The following is a 14,670-nucleotide window of genomic DNA, read 5'->3' as shown; positions in this document are numbered from 1 at the left end:
AAGAGCTCGGCAGAGTCCCTGGACAAAGGGCTGTTTTTCCCGCGGATCTAAAATTGCCTCCCTCTGATTGCCGCTATACAAACCCGGCGGCTGCTCGCTTCCCCCATCCAGTTGGGTCTATTTCAAGAACACGCTGATTAGCGCTGATTGCGCCTTGATTATGGAGAGCGCATCGCTCAGCCCCCTCCCCAGGCTCTGCGGGGAGTACAGGCTCCCACACCCACCCGCCCCCTCCCCCGTGAGCCGCGCAGCGTCCCCGGGGCCGGGGTCCTCATTCTGCCTGCACCGCCCACGGCACCGGGTGCAGGTCCCTGTCCCTCTCCCTGGCCTCGATTTACTCCACTGCAAAATTCTGAGTTAGAAACAAAAGGGGCTCCAAACAGAATAGTGCCCAGGGCAATGCGGCTTTAATGGTGGGCTTTTAGACACGTGCTAGGTCACCAGGGGGAAGGACAGGGTTTAGGCCGGAGACTGGAGAAGCACCTCTTCAAAAGACCCCCATCACACACATATGCACACGCGCATGCACATTCGCAAGCACGCACGCACACACGCACATTGCTCCTGCCTCGGCCTGTATTTGAGGCTGCCCTTGGCAGGATGGAATTGGACTTTAATAATGAGAGCTTCCCTTTGCTGAGCACATGCCAGGTGCCTTGGGCGCATTATCAAGTGCAAATGCCACAACTATTTTTTTGAGGCACGTGTTTTGTGTCCATGTGCAGGTGAGGACCAGGAGGCTAACAGAGGTGAAGTGAATTGCCCCGCATCGCCCAGCTAGAGAATGGCGAAGTCAAATTTGAACCGAGGTCACTGTGAAGGACAGCCTGTGCTTCTCACATCCCCACAGCACGCTCCAGATTCTTCGCCAGGTTGAAGGGAAACCACAAATGGGCGTTGTGTGTCAGATGCCTCGTGCTACTTATTTCTCCTATGCCAGTCCTGTGTGGTCTTGGAAAGGTATTTTCCCCTCCCAGGACCTGGTTTTTTTTCCTCTGTAACATGGAGAGTGGGCTCAGGGCAGCTCAAACCCTAGACCATTGCCCATGGCGGATGTACTGATTCTTGGAATAATCTAGAAGCACGTTTTTAAGATGCAGATTATGGACTTCATCCTTAGAGATATGAAATCACTAGTCCCAGGATGAGCCCAGGAATCAAGGTCCATGGTTCGGACATCAGTCAGTTCCACCCCAAACTCCCTCTCCCCAGCAGCCCCATCCATGCACAAGACCTGCCCGTCCTACTCTCTAGGGTCTGCAATCAGGCTTCTCCATAGCCCTGTTGCTCCCTGCCGCCAGCCCAACCCCCCATTATCTTGTGCCCAGACCACTGCCACGGCTTCCTCCTTGGACTCTCTGCTGCCCTCTGGTCCTCTTCGGTCCATTTCTTATACAAAAGACTGAAGGGTATTCTTGAAATGCCAATCTGAATACCACCATCATCAGCTTCACCCTCTGCCCCTAGTTTCCACCACCAACCCGCTCCCCATTGCTCCAGGACTAAACCCCACACTTTGCCTCCCCATTGCTCCAAGACTAAACCCCACACTTTGCCTACCAGATCCTGCAGGGACTGGCCTCTATTCCATCTCCAGCCAAACCACCACCAAACTCCTCCTTGCAACTCCCTGGTCCTCTTTCAGATTTTAGATCTCAACCCACTCTATGCCTGTCTGCCAGAGAGGGCCTTTGTGTTGCTGTTCTTCTAGAAGCACCTTTTCATCCTTCTTTGTCTAATTAACTCCTGCTCATACATTATATACAGCTCAAACCTCACTTCCTACAACTATCCTGGAGAGACTGGGCTGCTGGGAGGAGTAAGCTCCCTGTGCAGGGAGGCATACAAGACAATTCTGCTTATCTACTTGGAAAAAGATCATGGAGATTATCTGCTTTGGGTCTGAGCCCTAGATCCTTCTCCCTACCTAGGAGAGCCTGTAATTTTCTGGGACAAGGGGGCCCTTGCCCTCCTGGGGTGTAGGAGCCAAGGGGACAGTGGAAACCTGGCCCCTGGTACCCAGAACTCCAAGGAGCCTAAGCAGAGGACACTTGGCAGCAGTAGGGTCTCCAGAGCTCTGGCAACAAGATTGGAATTCTCATTAGATTTTCCACTTAAGGCACCTGGATGGCTGAGCAGTTGAGCATCTGCCGTCGGCTCAGGTCGTGATCCTGGGGTCCTGGGATCTAGTCCAGCACCAAGCTCCCTGCAGGGAGCCTGCTTCTCCCTCTGCCTGTGTCTCTGCCTCTCTCTCTCTCTGTGTCTCTCATGAATAAATAAAATTTTGAAAAAAAAAAAAAAAGATTTTCCACTTGGCCCCTGGGTCCTTGGCAGCCCTGGGAAGTGAAACAATCTGCCCCTGACTCCTGGTTGGTGGGCACTTGTAACATCCAGGGCGATTGCTGTGAGCTCCTCTCCCGTCTACTACTCTGAGACACCTTCTCTCTCCAGCAGCCTCCATCCTTCCTCGCCTCTCCCTCTCTTCAGCAGCTCCTCTCCCCTCCCCCTTCTGCCCCTTCCTAATGCTCACTCCTCTTCCTCACACCCACTCTCGCAGGTGGCTCTCGCCTCTGCACACTCCTGCTGGCTCCTCTCCCCTTCCCATCCTTTTTGTACCCTTCCCTGTCTCACTACCTGGTCCCTGTTTGTCTCCCTCTCTGCAGCTGCCCTTACTCCTATCAGTTTGCCCGACTGGGGACCTCTGTCCACCTGGGTCAGGGTGCCAGGGAGGGCTGCAAGTGCCAGGAATGGCCTCCCTATGGACGGAACAGGCAGGAAACTTGACCTGCTGCCCTTTGCTATTTTCCCTGGACTTCAAAGCCCCTACACCACTGTTAGGAGGTGCTCTCCAAAGTCTCACTCTTAAGGAAGAAGAGGAGGGAGACAGGATCCCTCAAAATCTCTCCCTGTGCAGAGCAGAGGGGCCCTGAGGGCAAGGAGGAGGCCCAGATGGTAAGGGGAAGTCACAGTGCCAAGAGGAACCTGGAGGCAGGGTGAGGGGCTTGTCTGGTTGGGGTTTAAGAACACAGGCCTGGGTTCAAATTCTGACTCTGACATATCCTGGCTGTGTGACCCTGGGCTAGTGACCTGAAATCTCCAAGTCTCAGTTTCCCCATCTGTGAAATGAAGGTAAAGCTAGTTTCTGCCTCCAAGGGATGCCATGAGGATTCCACGAGCTAATGGAGCACCAGACCCGACACACACATTGGGTGCTCAATAACCTTAAGGACAGCTCACAGTCTCAGGCCTGACGTCTGGGGTGGGCAGTGGACATCTGAGCCAGTCTCTGGGGTTTTAGATGAGCACTTGGAGGGAGGAAGCAGATTCTAGGCACCTTCCCACCCATCACCCTCAGGACCCAGTGCCTCCCCTGGTTTGGGATTATTCTCTCCCATGTTACACATGAAACAACTGAGGGTGAGCCCGTGAACGCTGAGCCCTTCAGGGACTGGGGCTCAGTGGGATGGCCCCACAGACCTGTCTCCCTCCACTTACTTGGTGCTGGGCCCCAGCCCTGAGGACTCTCACGGGGCCGGCGCGGGATGTTGGAGACCCATGCCTGGGGTGTGGGAGATAGGATGTTTGCCCAGACTCTGTGCAGAACCCCCCAGCCCCCCACCCATCCCCCGTTGCTAGGCAACGGCTGCTCATCCCTGAGGTACCAGCGAGGGAGGCTGAGCAGCTGGCTTCCTCCTTCACAGAGAGGCCAGCGGAAGCTGTGGCCAGGCCAGGCCTGATGCAAATCCGCGCCTCAGGGACGGGCAAGGACTTGCCCAAGACCACTGGTGGGGAAGGTTAACATCCCAGCACCAAAATGTCAGCACTGGTAAGACCCTTAGGAAGGCAGCTCTTACACAGCACACGCACTGTCACCCCTCAGTCCCTCAGCCAAGGCAGACGTTGCCTGTCCATGACCGTGCTCCTTCCACTGAGCCCAGCCTTAGCGTCAGAATTCTCCACACAGTGGTCGGGCCAGTCTGACAACGGCTCAGAGCTGGCGTGCAAGATCAACGTCTCTCTCATCTCTTCTCGGTTCCTACGGTGTCATTCTACAGACAGGGAAGCGGAGGCCCCGAGGAATGTGATTGCATAAAACGCACGTTGGGCCCAGGAGTCAGAACCCGAGGACCTGGCTCTGTGCTGTCTTGCTCTGTGACTGGGGCAAGCGGCTATGCCTCTCTGAACCTCAGACTGTACCGCCTGCAGGATGGGCTCGACCAAAGCAAGCCTTCCCCGTAAACATTAGCTGGGGGAGCAGCTGCAAGCATCCCGCGGAGTGTCGGATGTGGAAGTGGCACTCAAGGGATTTTGCACCCCATCCTTCCTTTCTTGTCTGTCTCCTCGAGTGGCAGCAGCCAGGCTGACATCCAAGCATCCCCGCGACACACCTTCCTCAGTCTCAACCTGGCCGGCAGCTTCATTCCGGGAGGGGCAGATGTTTGCCCAACAAGTGGGTTTAACTGCAAGGGTTTGGCGGAGGGGTAAGGACTGGCGCTCACCAGGTCCTGCGGTAGCTGGAGAGGGAAGAAGAAGACGCCCCGTGTGGGTGGGGAACAGATACCAGGCTGGGGAGGGGAACGCTGAGGGGCACCTGCTGGGGTTCAGCTGGGGCTTAGGTGGTCTGGGGTCTGCCACCTTCTCTGCCCTTCCCTAGACTCCGATCCATCCCATGCCTACTTCTGCCTCCTGGTGGCTGCTGGAGAACCTGGCAGGCTCCCCCTCCGTCACCGCACACCGCGCCACATACCACACCACACACCGTATGTCACAGACATACCACACACCACACCTGTGACATGCCACAGACCACACCTATCTGAGGTGAGGTCATTCAACCCCATGCACAGGGACCGTCACTGGCCCCAGAGCCAGGCACTTGCCACCGGGCCACCAGGTCTCAGCTCCTCTGATCCAGGACAACAAGGCACAACCAACCCTAGGCCTTGCAGTCCCAACCGCTGCCGCCCTCACAGGGAGGGGCTGAGCCCTTGACACGGGGGGTCATGGAATCCACTGTCATCCCAGTCTCCCAGCCGGGGCTCCCTAAAGGCAAGGCCTTGGCCCGGGTCCCCTATTCACCCAGAGCACACAGTAGGTGGTCCTGGTAACTGCGCAGAGCGGCGTTGGTGAGCGTGTGGTGCCGGGGGCACAGAGCAAGCGAGCATGCCTGCTGGATTGGAACCTTCCCGAAAGCCAAAAACCGTGACACAGCTCAAGCGCCACCAGACTGAGAGAAGACGAGGCGCTGTCTGCGGCTCCTGACCGACTCTCCGACTCGACCTCGGAAGTCCCTCCCCTCCCTGTGCCTCCATTCTCTCCTCTGCCAATTAGGGAGTCAGAAGAGACGCTCAGATTCTGCAAGTCCAGCACCCAGGGATGCGGTTTATCCCTTGCAAGCCCTGCCCCTCGGGTGCATCTGGATTGGGAAGCAGCTGACCAGGAAGAGGGGAGGGAGAGAGTCTCCTCCTCCCTGGTGGGTCAGCTTGGGGTCACCTCTCACTGGGGACAGGCCCTCTGCCCCGTCATGAAGGACATGGTGATATTGGCTGCCAGCATGGAGCGGGGATGAGGGATGGGAAGGGGGTTTTCGGAGAAGAATCATGCTGGAGGGAGCTTCCGGTAGAGATTCTTGAGACTCAAGGGTGGGACTTGAAATGAGAATGTCTGGGGGAGATGTGCACGCACCCCCGCACATGTGCACGCAGGTGTGCGAGCATGCATACACACTCCACACACGTGTGTGCGCGCACACACAGTTTTCCCCGCGGAGCTGGTTGTATTTTTCCCCCTGAAACGTTTCCGTGGTCTTCTTGATCTCATCTCAAATAAGATCTTTCCTGACCCAGCCAAGGCACACTGAGAGGTTCTGCTGTCATGCAGCAGGCGGCACGGGGCCGTGGGGGGCAGTGCAGGGGCTCTGGTGCGGGTGTGAGCGGAGGGGAGCAGCTGCGGGTCCTGGGTGGTGAGCTCTGCCCTGGGGCCCAGGTGTGGTGGCTCATGCCACCTGCAGGGAGCAGCCCCGGGCCTACCTGGGGGAGGGAGTGTCTCCCCTGCCCCTGCCCAGCGCCCTCTCTGTCTGGTTCTCACTGCACCTAATTTGGCTGAAGGACTTTGTCATAGCCTTCGTGTGTCTGTTTTGATGGCTTTGGAGACTCTCACCAGAACCACTCTTCCCCAGATCTCTCTTTACATTTTGTTAAAGTCATCTCTTCCCTCTGATTATGTTGAGTCCCTTTTGTCTTGTTTTCAAGGGATCCAGAAGTGGCAGTGAGCCAGGAGCAGGAGTGAAGACATCCAGTCAGAGGCGATGAGTTTGAGATCGGTTGTTAATCTTTCATTAACTCACTAAAAAAAATTTTATTGAGCGCCTACTCTAAGCCAACTACCACACTAAATGCAGCTTCTTGCCCCATGGAGAATATATGCTAATAAATCTAACCCATAAAAACATCAAATAATGATAATGCTGTGTGCCGGGAGGGGGTCAAGGACCCAAGACCGTGAAAGTTAAGGCCAGGGGTGGGTTGCTCCTGACAAGGTGCTCAGGAAAGGCCATTCTGAAGGAGGCACTCAATCAAGGGGAGAAGGAGCAAGCCCAGCAGAGCCAAAGGAACAGCATTACAGGGAAAGGGTAAAAGCAAATGAAATGCACGTTCCCAGGAGCAGATGCAAAGCGTGTGCCCAGGACAGGGAAGAGGCCAGAAGGACTGGGGGTGGGGGGTGCAGACGGCGGCACCACAGCGGTTAGGCAGGTGGGCTGGACCAGGGGTGTCTGGTGTGGTGGGTGCGGAGCAGGGGCTTAGGGGAGGAAATAGAATCAAGAAGAGTCGGTTTCTGCTTTGGGCGCCTGGAGGCCGCGCCTGTGATCTGTGGAGGGTCCACCATGTGCCAGATCCGTGTGCCGCCTCAGGCTGGCGTGCGGCCCATCGCTGCCTTCCCCGACACAGGCCTGAGTCTGCTGGCCAGGCAGGGCCCCAGTCAGCTGTTCAGGGAGCAGCTGCAAACACATGCTCCCTTGCTGCCTTCCCCTGACCCACAGCAGCTCCTGGCTTGTGGGCCCCAGGCGGGGACTCTCCTCGGAGACCCGCCTGCTGGGATTGAAGCTATGGAGCATTCAGGAGGCCTGGTGCTCAGAAAACAAATTCCTTCACGTTCCAGGGATTTCTGCCATTCTGTTCCCTGGTCTCCCATTCCAGGGGGACTCGACCCACGTAAAAATGGACGAACAGTTGGTCTCAGGCTACCCTCAGACTACCCCCCACCCCAGAATTTAACTTGCACTTTCAGATTAGGCACCTCCTTAAATTGGGGCTCCCAGTCCCACCAGAAACTTTAAAAGAATCCGGGTTCTCAATACCCCCTCCCAGGGAATTCTGGATTCTTAATAAGTTTCTCTGTGTCTGGGAACCACGGCTCTAAAATAGAGAACTGGCGAGCCTGAGGGAAAAGGGCTGGAGGCCCTGGAAGCAGAAAGCCCTGGCTTAAATCCCAGCAAACCTACTGTGTGACCCTGGGAAAGTCGCTGAACCTCTCTGAGCCTCCGTTTCGTCATCTACAGCGGGGAAATTGAACATAATTCTGGTCCCTCCACCCATCGAGAGGATTCTTTGGAAGATACGTCAAGTTCCTGGCACATAGTAGGTGCTTAGTCAGTAACAGCAGCTTTCCCAGTTGCCTGTGAGGTATGTCCTTTTTGTGGATGTTTAGATAGAAATCGCCGGCTTGTATCGACTCTCCAAATGAACCCCAGGGCCGGCCGAGCTAGCCCCTTGTTCCTGCCCAGACAGGCATGCTGAAATCTCTCAGGCAGGTCTCCTTGACGCTGACGGTGCCAGGCATGTGCTTTCCCCGGCAAAGACAAAGAGGAAAAGACCTTTCTAGTGTCCCCAGTTGCCCTGTGAATGGGGGGCAACCCCACTCACCCAGTCCGGATGGGCAGAGAAGGAGGGGCTTGAGGAAGGCTTAGAAAGAGGAAACAAACCCCAAAGTGGGTCAGCGCTGCCCTGGACACTAACCTATTTCCATTCCCTCCTGCCCACAGGCCCGCCGGCCACGGGACTGTCATCTTACATTCACTTCTCTCCTGCCGGAGACTTTGACCCCATTTTCCTACCTCTTGGCAGCGCAGGGGGAGAGAGCTTTGAACAACCTGAGCACAGATCACGGGGGCTGCAGGGAGGGCTGTATGGTTCATTCTGGATGTTCTAGGAGGATTTGTCACCCACATATCCTGACTTTATTTGGAGTGAGGATTATGGGGGGATCTGGGAGCACTATGGTAGTCAAAATAATGCAGGCTTTAGGGCAGCCAGCTCCTCTGCTTCTGAACCATGTGGTCTTGTGCAATTGGCTTCATTTCTCCTGAGCCTGTTTCCTCATCCGTGCAATGGGCTGTTGCAAAGGTTAAATGAGATGTTATCTACAAAAATTTTTCTGGGGGCTTTTCTCGGAGGAAAACTCCATCAACAGTGCTGCAGTGCTTATTCTAGCATAGCAGAGACTAAGGGGCCAGGCCTGGGAATCAGCCAGACCTGGGCTAGAATCCCTACTCTGTTCCTCCCAGCGGTGTGATTTAGAAGTGGCTTACCTTTTCTCAGCCTCCATTTCTTCATCCAGAAAATGGTGATGCTCACCTCCTAGGCCCATGAGGATCACATGCAGTGATGTTTGTAACAGTCTCGTGCAGAGGAAGCTCTCAGCCAGCAATAGTCATTAATAATGATAATTGGGGATTGGATATGAATCTATTTGCTACATGTTTATTAAGCACTTACCTGCTTGCATGGCAATGGCATCTAATAGAGAAGAAGACACCCAGGCCTCAGCGACAGAACTTACCAGTGGATGCATGGTCCCAATGTGGATTATGGCCCGACTCTATCTTCTGTAACTTCAAGTGGGGAACCTGGTTTAACCCAATCCCTTTGCTCTCCAAAGGGTGCTAAGGAGGGTGAGGGACCCTACTTTTTCCAGCCAGAGACGGCTCCAGGTACCTCAGTACACCATGCAACTTCCCCATCATATCTGCCCCCTTAATGAGCCTTGACCCCTACCCAAGTGAGCAGAGGGGAGGGGGGCCTTGAGCTTCCAAGGAGCCATGCATTCAGGAGCAATCAGCTGGCACTTGTGGCTTGGCTGGCTTCCCAGCTATCAATGACCTAGCAACTCAACTGCCACAGCTGCTGGAAACCAAGCTGTAGAGGCCACTTGCGCTGGGTGTCTATTTCTCAGCAGCTCTTGTGCCTGCACCTCCAGGATGTGAGACAAAATTCTGCTAAGACCCAGGCCCGAATGGGTTGCCAGAGGCAGAAGAAAAAACCGAGAGGAGTCTGTGGGCAGCAGCCCACAAGAGACCTGCAAGAGTTAAAAGAGAAACCCCCAGGCTCTGAGGATCAGGGGAGCATCATTCTCTGGGGTCCTGGGGATGCACTCTGCCCAAAAGCTCTCCCAAGGAAGTGACCTGAGCCACCTGCTCAGCTGGCCACATGCTGCTGAGATAGAAATCTCTCAGAACTCCTCGGGGGCTGGGCACTTAGGGACTCAGACTTTTGACCCAGGTTTGTATCCAACCATTGTCACTTACTAGCTGTGCTTCCGTATTTTCTACTGTAAAATGGAAACAATGATAGTACTGATCCTGGGGATGAGGGGAAGTTGGGAGATTTAAATGAGTTCATATATGTGAAGTGAGGAGGACAGGGCACATAGCAAAGGTTTAAAGAGTATTTATTTATTTGGGAAAGAGAGAGAGAACACAAGCAGGTGGAAGGGCAGAGAGAGAAGGAAAAGCAGACTCCCCGCTGAGCAGGGAGCCCAATGCTGGGCTTGATCCCAGGACCCCAGGATCATGACCTGAGCAGAAGGCAGATGTCTAGCCAACTGAGCCACTTAGGTGACCCGATAGCAAAGGTTTAGTGAGTGTCATCTGGTCTTATTATTCAGAGTGAGCAATCCTGCCAGTGCCAGGGGGCACAGACAGGTGAATTGTCATGGAGATACCCAAAGGAAGCCAACATGCATGGCAGATGCATTTGGTGGCCAGAATTCATCTGATACCTCTAGTTTTGACTCCCATGCTCTTGACCACTTTGATTTCCACCATGGCTGTCATTGTAATCTCCTTCTCACTTTATTCAAGGACGTGCCAGAGCCTTTACCTAAACATGAGGGTGCCCATGAAGCTCACTGGGACCTCATGGACATGCAGCTCAGAAGTACAAGGGTGTTAGCATCCCTGTCCCAGGAAACCCCTGAAAAATGGGGGCCTGGACCTGATGGACAATTCTGGAAGGATTTCTGTATACTCTGCAGAAGGTCTTGGTGGATTTGAGTTCTCTTTGCGACAATGGCAACCTGGCTCACACAACCCTACATTAGTGTCTCCTTCCTGGCCACCCTACTCCCCCACTCCTATACCCCACATCACCTTCACACAAACCACCTTAAGCAAATCCTTGCCTCAGATTCAGGGTTCAGGGGAATCTGAGCTTTGATCAGGAGCTTGGGTTCTCTGACTCTGCCATCTACACATGATATGACCTTGCCCAGGACCATGGCCCTTATGGGTCTTGGTTTCTTTGTTCCATGAGTAGGTTGGATTTTTGTGACTGTGACATGTGGCCATGAATGGTGCACTCAGGGAACACCCAGACTTACCTCACCCTCCACTTGTTCCTCTCCTCCCTCCAAGCCTTAGATCCTGTCCTTCCCCAAGCCTCAGGCTAAATCCCTCCCTCACCTGCTGTGGAATCTTCCCATCTTCCCTCTGTCTCACCCGGCACTATGTGTGATGATTCAGGGGTAAATGTCTGCACATGTGCACACATACACGTGTGTGTGTTCAAGTCCTGTGCCTACATGAACACCACATGTACAAGCACACACCTGGGGATGTGCGAGCCCTCTGTGTGTATGCACACACATAGGTGCATACTTTCTCAATATCCACACTGCAGCCTAGGAACTCTCATACAATCCAGCCACAGCTACTCCATAGGTAGAAAAGGCCCAAGGTGCCCACAGCCAGAGCAGGAGCCCCATAGGTCATCTGTCTGCAAAGCAGACCAGTCAGTCCCAGGGAGAGCAAGGGGGGCATGAGGCGGCAAGGTGCTGGGAAGGGGGTCAATCAAGAAGGAGGAAGGAAGAAAGGAACTTAGTTACTGTACCAAGTGCTTCATAGATGCCATCCTCTCTTATCCCTACAACCTCACAGACTAGGCAAAGTGGCAAAGGACAGGAGACTCATAGAGACTCTGAAGTTCAAGTCCTGATTCAGTACTAATAAGCTTTGGGAAAGGGCCTTGAGGTCTTTGAGTCTCAGTATCCTCATCTATAAAATGGGGCTAATGATTTCTGCCTCTCAAGATTCTAGTGGATATCAGGGGAAAAAGAAATTATTTGCAAAGTGCTTTTAGCCTCGTACCTAGAACTGAGAAAGTGGTTATAAATGAGGGTTGTGATTATAACCAGGATGATAGAGATGGGGGCCAGAGACTATGGTCCAGACTCCTATCCTGTGCTCAAGATCCTCTTCTCCCTCACAACTGGCCCTTTGGTGGCACTGCTTAGCCCCTTGCCCTTGGCTCCATAAGGTGGAAGGCAGCTTTTATGGAAGCGTCATCCTCATCCCACCAAATGCACCCACTACTCAAAAGCAGAGCCTTGGAGAAGGCAGTTAAGGTCATGAGAGCCCCCCTCCCAGCCTTTCAGAGACAAAAATAAAGTGTGGAACTGTCAGAACCATTATGGAACTGTCAAAGGTATATGAAATCACTCCTGTGAATTATTAATAAGTCACGGGCCTAATTATTCAGTGACAGTATAAAAAGAGACAAAATGTTTATCAAGAGATAAAGTATTTTAAAAACCAAAGAAAAGATGTGAGCTATGAGGATAGTTGGCCATGAGTTTCCAGAACCAGGAGCCAGGAGTTAGGAGAAGCCAGGAGCCCTGGGGCAATGTTTCAGGACCATGGAAAGCAGTGTGGATGCCAGAAAGAGGGCCTCCTGCCACCATGGCTCCTCTGACCAGGGGCAGCAGCCCCAGATGTCTGGACCTCTACTCCTCCTCCTTTGGCTTTTTGCTCCAAATGCAATTGCCTTTGCCTAGACCATGGTTGGAGCTGGTGACCCTGCTGGCTGCGACCTCATCTCCCTAGACTGCTGTTCACTGTAGAAGTCATGGAGCCCAGTACCCCCATCATGGCAGGAGAGGCTGGGGGTACATCCTGAGGATAATCATCTTTCTCTGAGCAACTCAAGGTAACTAATCAGCACCATGATGTTGGCAGCTGTGACTACTAATGGAGTTAGAAGCTGTCAAACTGAAGGTAATAATTGTCTCCTTAAAAAAAAAACAGTTAATTAGCATAATCAGGGCATAAACGGGCCAATATTCCTAACCCAAAGTGGGAGGTGAATATGAATTGTGGTGCCTTCAGGGACTCCAGTAGAGAAATCGACACCAGCCAGGAGTTGGGAGTCACCAGTTCAGGAGGGAGAGAAGAGGGCAGGAAATGTGTGTATTCAAGGCTGTTGCTGTGCAAGTGTCCACAGGAGATGTTGTTTTATGTAAAACGCACCCTTGTTTTCAAGGCATCAATGTTCACTTGGCATTTTTCCAATCCATCCTTTAATGTGTATTTACTGAGCACCTGCTGGGAAGGCAGCCAGGATTCATTCTTGACAAAAAAAAATTTAAGTTCACAGAGTGTGCTCCCCATCCTCTAAGCCCCTCATCCTCCTTCCCACTCACAGAGAGATTTGCTATCTGTTGCAGAGTAAGGTGATGGCTCTAAGTTATACATGTCTGGTAAGGATCCATAAAGGGCCCTGGGAATTGAAAAAAAATAATCTCTCATGTCTCTCAAAGTTTTCTCTCAAATTACAGCAGGTAATGGCTCCCTGAGCTATGTGCCCTTCAGAGGAATACAAATAGGGAGAATGGAGACAGGCATGATACGATCCCAGTAAAGCAAACACTCTCACAGCACTTTCTGTGTGCTGGGCACTGACTGAGAATATACACACATTTATTTCATTCTCCCCACAGCACTACAAAATAGATACCATGATCATCCCCATTTTATGGAAGACGAAATTGAGGCACAAAATGGTTGAAGGACTTGCCCAAAGTCAAGTGCCAGCGAGTTGCAGACCCAGGATTTGAATGCAGCCTAACTCCAGAGTTTATCTTCTGAAATCTCAATCTAAAAAGAGGTAATAAAAAAACAAAACAAAAAAAAAAACAAAACAAAACAAAACAAAAACTAATAATAAATAAAAAATAATAAAAACAGGGAATATGCATAATGCAGCTAAACATTTGTTTAAAAAAAGGGGGGCAGGGGGCACAGGTAGCAGAAGGGAAGCAACATATGCTGAGCACCTACTATGTGGGAGGGGGAGGCACTGAGTTGGGTACTGAAGCCACCAAGGGAGCTGAGACCTCATTCCTTTAACCAAGGCACCTGCAGGCTGAAGCTGAGAGTGAATGATACGCACAATACTGGGCTCTTGGACAGTCACTCTCATGCTCTGGGTTCAAATTCTGGCTCCTTCACTTATCAGATAGGTGCCTGGGGTAATGGTCTGAATGTGGGTTTCTCCAGGAGCTCATCTTGAAACAAGGTTTTAAGTTTACATTGTTTGCTTGGGAGGTGAATATAGGAAGCATCAACAGTGAAGGGAGAAAATGTATTAGTTACCTACTGTCATAAGAAATTATCCCAACACTTGGCAGGGTAAACAACAAATGCTTATTATCTGATAATTACTGAGGGTCAGGAATCTGGAAGTAGTGTAGCGTGGCAGTTTTGGCTCAAGAGTCTGTCATGAGGTTTCAGTTAAGCTGTCAGCCAGGGCTGCAGTCATTTGAAGACTCAACTGAGGCTGATGAGTTCACTCCCAAGTTCACCCTCGTGGTTTTTGGCAGACCTGGATTCCTCACTGGCTGCTTACAACGTGGGCCTCTCCGTATCACAGCCCATGACACGGAAGCAGGCTCTCTCTAGAGTGAGCGATGGGGGATGGGCTGGGGACCAGGTGGGCACACAGATGAAGAGAGAAGCCACAATGTCTTTTATAACCGAGTCTCAGACCGACGTCACTTTTGTCTTATTGGATTGGCCACACAGACTAACCCTGATAGAGTGTGGGAGGGGCTGCAAGGCTGTGCAGACCAGGAGGTGGGGATTGTGGGAGCCTTCTTAGATAGAGGCTGGCTGTGGCAGAGAGACAGGGAGAAGCAACAGAAGGCAGGAGAAAGACATGTTATCAAGCCGGGTCCCACTGTGGACAGCTAAGAGCCCCCCTCCAGAGGCCCTGGAGGACAGTGTAGAACATGCCTCAGAGTCGTTGCAACCTAAACATGCGGACTCTGGGGTACTTTTCCATCCAATCCTCATCCATCAATGGTTGAGAACTGCTTCCATGGGCATTAAATCCAGCATTTTCAGCTTGTTCTGTGCACTGGGTAAGTATGATGGGGATGCGCTGCGGTAGTGACTCTCTCTTGCCTTAGACTCCCTAGGTGAGGTATTAAGAGCACTTGGATGATACAGTAACTGCGCAGTAGTCATGCCTGGCAAATGGTAGGTGTTCGATAAAGTATATGATGTGGCCAAAGTGGTCAATCTGATGGATGGTTATAAGGATGAAGGACAAGATGTCA

The 14,670-nt window shown here is 52.5% G+C and overlaps 1 long non-coding RNA gene across 1 annotated transcript; it reads left to right on the top strand.

The window, feature by feature from the left end:
• The first annotated feature begins 3,657 nt into the window (after window positions 1–3,657).
• LOC140611260 (uncharacterized) lies at window positions 3,658–13,222 on the top strand. Its single transcript, XR_012012539.1, has 3 exons — window positions 3,658–3,826; window positions 6,252–6,304; window positions 13,051–13,222. It is a non-coding gene; the product is annotated as an uncharacterized lncRNA (long non-coding RNA).
• The last annotated feature ends 1,448 nt before the right edge of the window (window positions 13,223–14,670 follow it).

Source organism: Canis lupus, chromosome 19 (genome assembly GCF_048164855.1).
Source record: "Canis lupus baileyi chromosome 19, mCanLup2.hap1, whole genome shotgun sequence".
NCBI classification, from domain to species: domain Eukaryota; kingdom Metazoa; phylum Chordata; class Mammalia; order Carnivora; family Canidae; genus Canis; species Canis lupus.
Note: the sequence above shows the minus strand (reverse complement) of the source record. Positions and strands in the feature narration are given on the sequence as shown.